Below are 6,426 nucleotides of genomic sequence, written 5' to 3'. Positions count from 1 at the left end.
GGCAGTGTGGATGATGATGGGGGTAGTAGTGATGATTAGTAGGATGTCTGATGATAGAGATGGTGGTTACCATGGTGAGCTGGCAGTGTAGATGATGATGGGGGTAGTAGTGATGATTAGTAGGATGTCTGATGATGGAGATGGTGGTTACCATGGTGAGCTGGCAGTGTGGATGATGATGGGGGTAGTAGTGATGATTAGTAGGATGTCTGATGATGGAGATGGTGGTTACCATGGTGAGCTGGCAGTGTAGATGATGATGGGGGTAGTAGTGATGATTAGTAGGATGTCTGATGATAGAGATGGTGGTTACCATGGTGAGCTGGCAGTGTGGATGATGATGGGGGTAGTAGTGATGATTAGTAGGATGTCTGATGATAGAGATGGTGGTTACCATGGTGAGCTGGCAGTGTGGATGATGATGGAGGTGGTGGTTACCATGGTGAGCTGGTACTGATACTTGTTTTTTCTCTTTTCTCTTTTGCTTCTGACTGGGAATCTCATAAAAAATAAATCTGAAGCTCCATCCCCTGAGGGGACAAAAGTGTGTTGTAAAGAAGGAAAAAAGAAGGAAAAAGACCGCAAAAAATGTAAAGAAAATTGTCTGCCTCCTCCCAGAAGGTATGTCCCCCCGATACACCCACCTGACATCCGTGCTTTTACCTCATCATGTCCTTAGGCTTCCTGCAGGTCAGGCTTGATGTCATTGGAGCCGCCTCACAAGGAGCTAGAAGAGTCGGCTACGCGTGATGTGGTGCGAGGCCCAACCATAACTCTGCTATGGGGATCGGCTTATCCCAGTGATCCCCTAGACAAGGTTTCTTCTCTCCGGCTCCCGGCCTCCCCCAGAGCCTCACATTATGGAGACAATGGGGCAGATTTATTGACCTGTACAGTACAGAGTACAGAATAAGATCAGAGGAGCTGCTGACTCGGTAAAACTCCCACACAATCAATGTCAGTGCTCAACTCCTAATGATTCAATCACATTGGGGGTCATTTACTAAGGGCCCGAATCGCGTTTTCTCGACGTGTTACCCGAATATTTCCGATTTGCGCCGATTTCCCCTGAATTGCCCTCGGTTTTTGGCGCACGCCATCGGATTATGGCGCATCAGCGCCGGCATGCACGCAACGGAAATCGGGGGGCGTGGCCAAACGAAAACCCGAAGGATTCGGAAAAACCGCCGCATTTAAAAAAAATAAAAAGTTGTCGCACGGCACGCGCTTACCTTCACTCAGCCAGAGCCGGTGAACTCCAGTGCGTTCCGATGCTCTTCAGCGCAGCAGCGCCACCTGGTGGACGTCGGAGGAACTGCCTTAGTGAATCGCTGGAAGACACGAATCCACGCACAGAATGCGCCGCTGGATCGCAAATGGACCGGGTAAATAAATCTGCCCCAATGAGTGGTCTCACCACCTGTCCACAGGTAAAAAATGGAAGATCTCCCGGGCACGCTGCTCCAGGGCAGAAGAAGCCTGAAGATGCGAAACCTGTGTTGGACGAGGTGTTTGGCGCTGTATGCTTTTATATGCTGTAAGTATATACAATACAAACCTCTTTCTTTACCCTGGAGGTCTGCACTATTTCTCCATACATTTCCTGACATAGGACCTGCAGTACACCACGGACACGGAGGTGACACGAGGACTGAGAAAGGAGCAGCGTGCCCGGGAGATCTTCCATGTATAACCCATGGACAGGTAGTGAGACCACTCACTGTGACTGACATTGACTGATTGTGAGATTTATTAACCAATCACAGATCCCCTTTGAAATATTCATGAGTAATGGTAAAGTGAAAGCTGAGCTGTGATTGGTTGTCATGGGCAGCTAGGAATATTCTGCTCCCGCTGCGGAATTCCCCTTTGGAAGTAGCTCTTACTTCCATGGGCAATTCTAACGTCACTACTGTTCTATTACTACTATTTGTTTCCTCTACAGACCTCAAACTACAACAAGAATCCCAAGAAGTATCTCAACGAGTGCCCCAACAAGTGCCCCGAAAAGTATCTCAACAAGTGCCCAAACAAGTATGTCCACCAGAAGAGCCCCAATGGAAAGCCCAGCTGGACGTGATGTGTATGTTATGTTTTACTGCTACTATATAAGACATTCTACAGGACTCTGCAAATGAATCAGAGATCTTCATATGTTGATGTAACTGGCAGGTTCAGATTGGGGGGTGTTAGTCTTAAAGCACAACTACTCCACTGCAGGGAAGCTGTTAACCCTTACCGCTCTCACAGCACAGACTTCATGTTACTTTGTCACTGCTGTTTTCTACTACTTATTACATGAAAGCTGCCAGGCTAGTCCCTGTGTAGGTACTGTACGGCACACTATGCTTAGCTCATGGAACTGACTTGTAGATATCTCACTGGATTTACTGCTAAATTACTTAATGCAAAAGCAAAAGCCATCATAGTTATTGTGGGAAGTCTAAATTTGACTCAACTTCAGGGCAGATACAGGAAGAAGTTAGACTTTGAGTTGACAGAACACAATAGATAAGTTGAACAGTTCTTGAATGTGCAGTCGTCTTTCTAGTTATTTTTCCTGAGATCATTGTATCCGGAACAAACTTTAAGCATGGTCAAGATTTCTGCAGCTTTAATAAGGTAATAATTGACAAGTGCAGCACGGGGAGATTTGTCCAGAACATTACACTTTGCTGCTATGTAGATTCCCCACTGTGCTTTACTCCTTGCCCCGAGTGATGAGGAGCGGGGACACCACCTAAATAGAATCTCCCATCTACTGCTGGACATCATGAAGAGACAAAAGTCAGAGTGTCACAATGTGTCAGCAGCACAAGTCACAATCTGAGAAAACTTCTACAGCCCCTCAGATTCCTCCAATTCATTCTCGCTCAATATCTCGTGTCTCACCACCTTTCACAAAGCCAATGTCTATTTGCCTCTGGGAATAAATCTTCCCTGACTCAAAATTTGATATGAGACCCTGAAGACGTGGGGGGGGGGGGGGGGGGGATGAGTCTGGTGTGAAGGAAGTAGTGACGGCCCTGAGCGCTTCCCTCCACCCCATCCAACATCTCTGGAATGATCTGAGTGAGGGACAGAAGACAGAGTTTCCCCACCAACACCAGCATCTAACACACACATGAGGCTGTTTCCATAGACAACCCCCAAAGTCTTGTAGAGGCTGTTTCCATCAGATTGGGGCTGCTGAGGCTGTTTCCATCAGATTGGGGCTGCTGAGGCTGTTTCCATCAGATTGGGGCTGCTGAGGCTGTTTCCATCAGATTGGGGCTGCTGAGGCTGTTTCCATCAGATTGGGGCTGCTGAGGCTGTTTCCATCAGATTGGGGCTGCTGAGGCTGTTTCCATCAGATTGGGGCTGCTGAGGCTGTTTCCATCAGATTGGGGCTGCTGAGGCTGTTTCCATCAGATTGGGGCTGCTGAGGCTGTTTCCATCAGATTGGGGCTGCTGAGGCTGTTTCCATCAGATTGGGGCTGCTGAGGCTGTTTCCATCAGATTGGGGCTGCTGAGGCTGTTTCCATCAGATTGGGGCTGCTGAGGCTGTTTCCATCAGATTGGGGCTGCTGAGGCTGTTTCCATCAGATTGGGGCTGCTGAGGCTGTTTCCATCAGATTGGGGCTGCTGAGGCTGTTTCCATCAGATTGGGGCTGCTGAGGCTGTTTCCATCAGATTGGGGCTGCTGAGGCTGTTTCCATCAGATTGGGGCTGCTGAGGCTGTTTCCATCAGATTGGGGCTGCTGAGGCTGTTTCCATCAGATTGGGGCTGCTGAGGCTGTTTCCATCAGATTGGGGCTGCTGAGGCTGTTTCCATCAGATTGGGGCTGCTGAGGCTGTTTCCATCAGATTGGGGCTGCTGAGGCTGTTTCCATCAGATTGGGGCTGCTGAGGCTGTTTCCATCAGATTGGGGCTGCTGAGGCTGTTTCCATCAGATTGGGGCTGCTGAGGCTGTTTCCATCAGATTGGGGCTGTTGAGGCTGTTTCCATCAGATTGGGGCTGTTGAGGCTGTTTCCATCAGATTGGGGCTGTTGAGGCTGTTTCCATCAGATTGGGGCTGTTGAGGCTGTTTCCATCAGATTGGGGCTGTTGAGGCTGTTTCCATCAGATTGGGGCTGTTGAGGCTGTTTCCATCAGATTGGGGCTGCTGAGGCTGTTTCCATCAGATTGGGGCTGCTGAGGCTGTTTCCATCAGATTGGGGCTGCTGAGGCTGTTTCCATCAGATTGGGGCTGCTGAGGCTGTTTCCATCAGATTGGGGCTGTTGAGGCTGTTTCCATCAGATTGGGGCTGCTGAGGCTGTTTCCATCAGATTGGGGCTGCTGAGGCTGTTTCCATCAGATTGGGGCTGTTGAGGCTGTTTCCATCAGATTGGGGCTGTTGAGGCTGTTGAGGCTGTTTCCATCAGATTGGGGCTGTTGAGGCTGTCTCCATCAGATTGGGGCTGTTGAGGCTGTTTCCATCAGATTGGGGCTGTTGAGGCTGTTTCCATCAGATTGGGGCTGTTGAGGCTGTTTCCATCAGATTGGGGCTGTTGAGGCTGTTTCCATCAGATTGGGGCTGTTGAGGCTGTTTCCATCAGATTGGGGCTGTTGAGGCTGTTTCCATCAGATTGGGGCTGTTGAGGCTGTTTCCATCAGATTGGGGCTGTTGAGGCTGTTTCCATCAGATTGGGGCTGTTGAGGCTGTTTCCATCAGATTGGGGCTGCTGAGGCTGTTTCCATCAGATTGGGGCTGCTGAGGCTGTTTCCATCAGATTGGGGCTGTTGAGGCTGTTTCCATCAGATTGGGGCTGCTGAGGCTGTTTCCATCAGATTGGGGCTGTTGAGGCTGTTTCCATCAGATTGGGGCTGCTGAGGCTGTTTCCATCAGATTGGGGCTGCTGAGGCTGTTTCCATCAGATTGGGGCTGTTGAGGCTGTTTCCATCAGATTGGGGCTGTTGAGGCTGTTGAGGCTGTTTCCATCAGATTGGGGCTGTTGAGGCTGTCTCCATCAGATTGGGGCTGTTGAGGCTGTTTCCATCAGATTGGGGCTGTTGAGGCTGTTTCCATCAGATTGGGGCTGTTGAGGCTGTTTCCATCAGATTGGGGCTGTTGAGGCTGTTTCCATCAGATTGGGGCTGTTGAGGCTGTTTCCATCAGATTGGGGCTGTTGAGGCTGTTTCCATCAGATTGGGGCTGTTGAGGCTGTTGAGGCTGTTTCCATCAGATTGGGGCTGTTGAGGCTGTCTCCATCAGATTGGGGCTGTTGAGGCTGTTTCCATCAGATTGGGGCTGTTGAGGCTGTTTCCATCAGATTGGGGCTGTTGAGGCTGTTTCCATCAGATTGGGGCTGTTGAGGCTGTTTCCATCAGATTGGGGCTGTTGAGGCTGTTTCCATCAGATTGGGGCTGTTGAGGCTGTTTCCATCAGATTGGGGCTGTTGAGGCTGTTTCCATCAGATTGGGGCTGTTGAGGCTGTTCCCATCAGATTGGGGCTGCTGAGGCTGTTCCCATCAGATTGGGGCTGTTGAGGCTGTTTCCATCAGATTGGGGCTGTAGAGGATGTTCCCATCAGATTGGGGCTGTTGAGGCTGTTTCCATCAGATTGGGGCTGTTGAGGCTGTCTCCATCAGATTGGGGCTGTTGAGGCTGTTTCCATCAGATTGGGGCTGTTGAGGCTGTTTCCATCAGATTGGGGCTGTAGAGGCTGTTTCCATCAGATTGGGGCTGTAGAGGCTGTTTCCATCAGATTGGGGCTGCTGAGGCTGTTTCCATCAGATTGGGGCTGCAGAGGCTGTTTCCATCAGATTGGGGCTGTTGAGGCTGTTTCCATCAGATTGGGGCTGTTATGGTCGTACAGTGGCAGGATTAGTCGGTATGCAATCTCCCCGCATTGCACCAGGTCCTGTAGATAGATGCACATACCATATCTCTGGGATATTATCTTGTGTCTTCTTCTCCCCCAGGGTCGCCATCTTTGTCCCACTGTCTATCCTCCTGCTGGTTCTTCTCGCTGCCGCTCTCCTGTGGAGATATTTTCATTGGCCTCGATGTAAGATGCTTCTCTTTAATAATAATAACTCTTTATGTATATAGCGCACACAGATACCACAGCGCTGCACAAAGCATGACAAATTGGTCCATGTCCCCATGGGGCTTACAATCTAATCAACCGACCAGTATGTTTTGGAGTGTGGGAGGAAACCGGAGGACCCAGAGGAAACCCACACAAACACAGAGAGAACATAGAAACTCTTTGCAGATGTTGACCTGGGTGGAACTTGAATCCAGGACCCCAGCGCTGCTGTTAGAGATTTTTTTTTATCTAGGACTCAAAACAGTCCTTCATGTTGTACAGGCGACTTTCAAATTAACTCTTTCATGACTGCCCCGGGGCTAGAACACACGTCAGTCTCTTAGTGTATGTAAAGATCTTGTCTCTCGTT

The 6,426-nt window shown here is 49.7% G+C and overlaps 1 long non-coding RNA gene across 1 annotated transcript; it reads left to right on the top strand.

Moving 5' to 3' along the window:
• Positions 1–456: 456 nt before the first annotated feature.
• LOC140106874 (uncharacterized) lies at positions 457–6,038 on the top strand. Its single transcript, XR_011850894.1, has 3 exons — positions 457–621; positions 1,946–2,083; positions 5,947–6,038. It is a non-coding gene; the product is annotated as an uncharacterized lncRNA (long non-coding RNA).
• Positions 6,039–6,426: the final 388 nt, after the last annotated feature.

Source organism: Engystomops pustulosus, unplaced genomic scaffold, assembly GCF_040894005.1.
Source record: "Engystomops pustulosus unplaced genomic scaffold, aEngPut4.maternal MAT_SCAFFOLD_48, whole genome shotgun sequence".
Classification (NCBI taxonomy): domain Eukaryota; kingdom Metazoa; phylum Chordata; class Amphibia; order Anura; family Leptodactylidae; genus Engystomops; species Engystomops pustulosus.
This window is presented reverse-complemented; position numbering and strand designations above follow the sequence as displayed.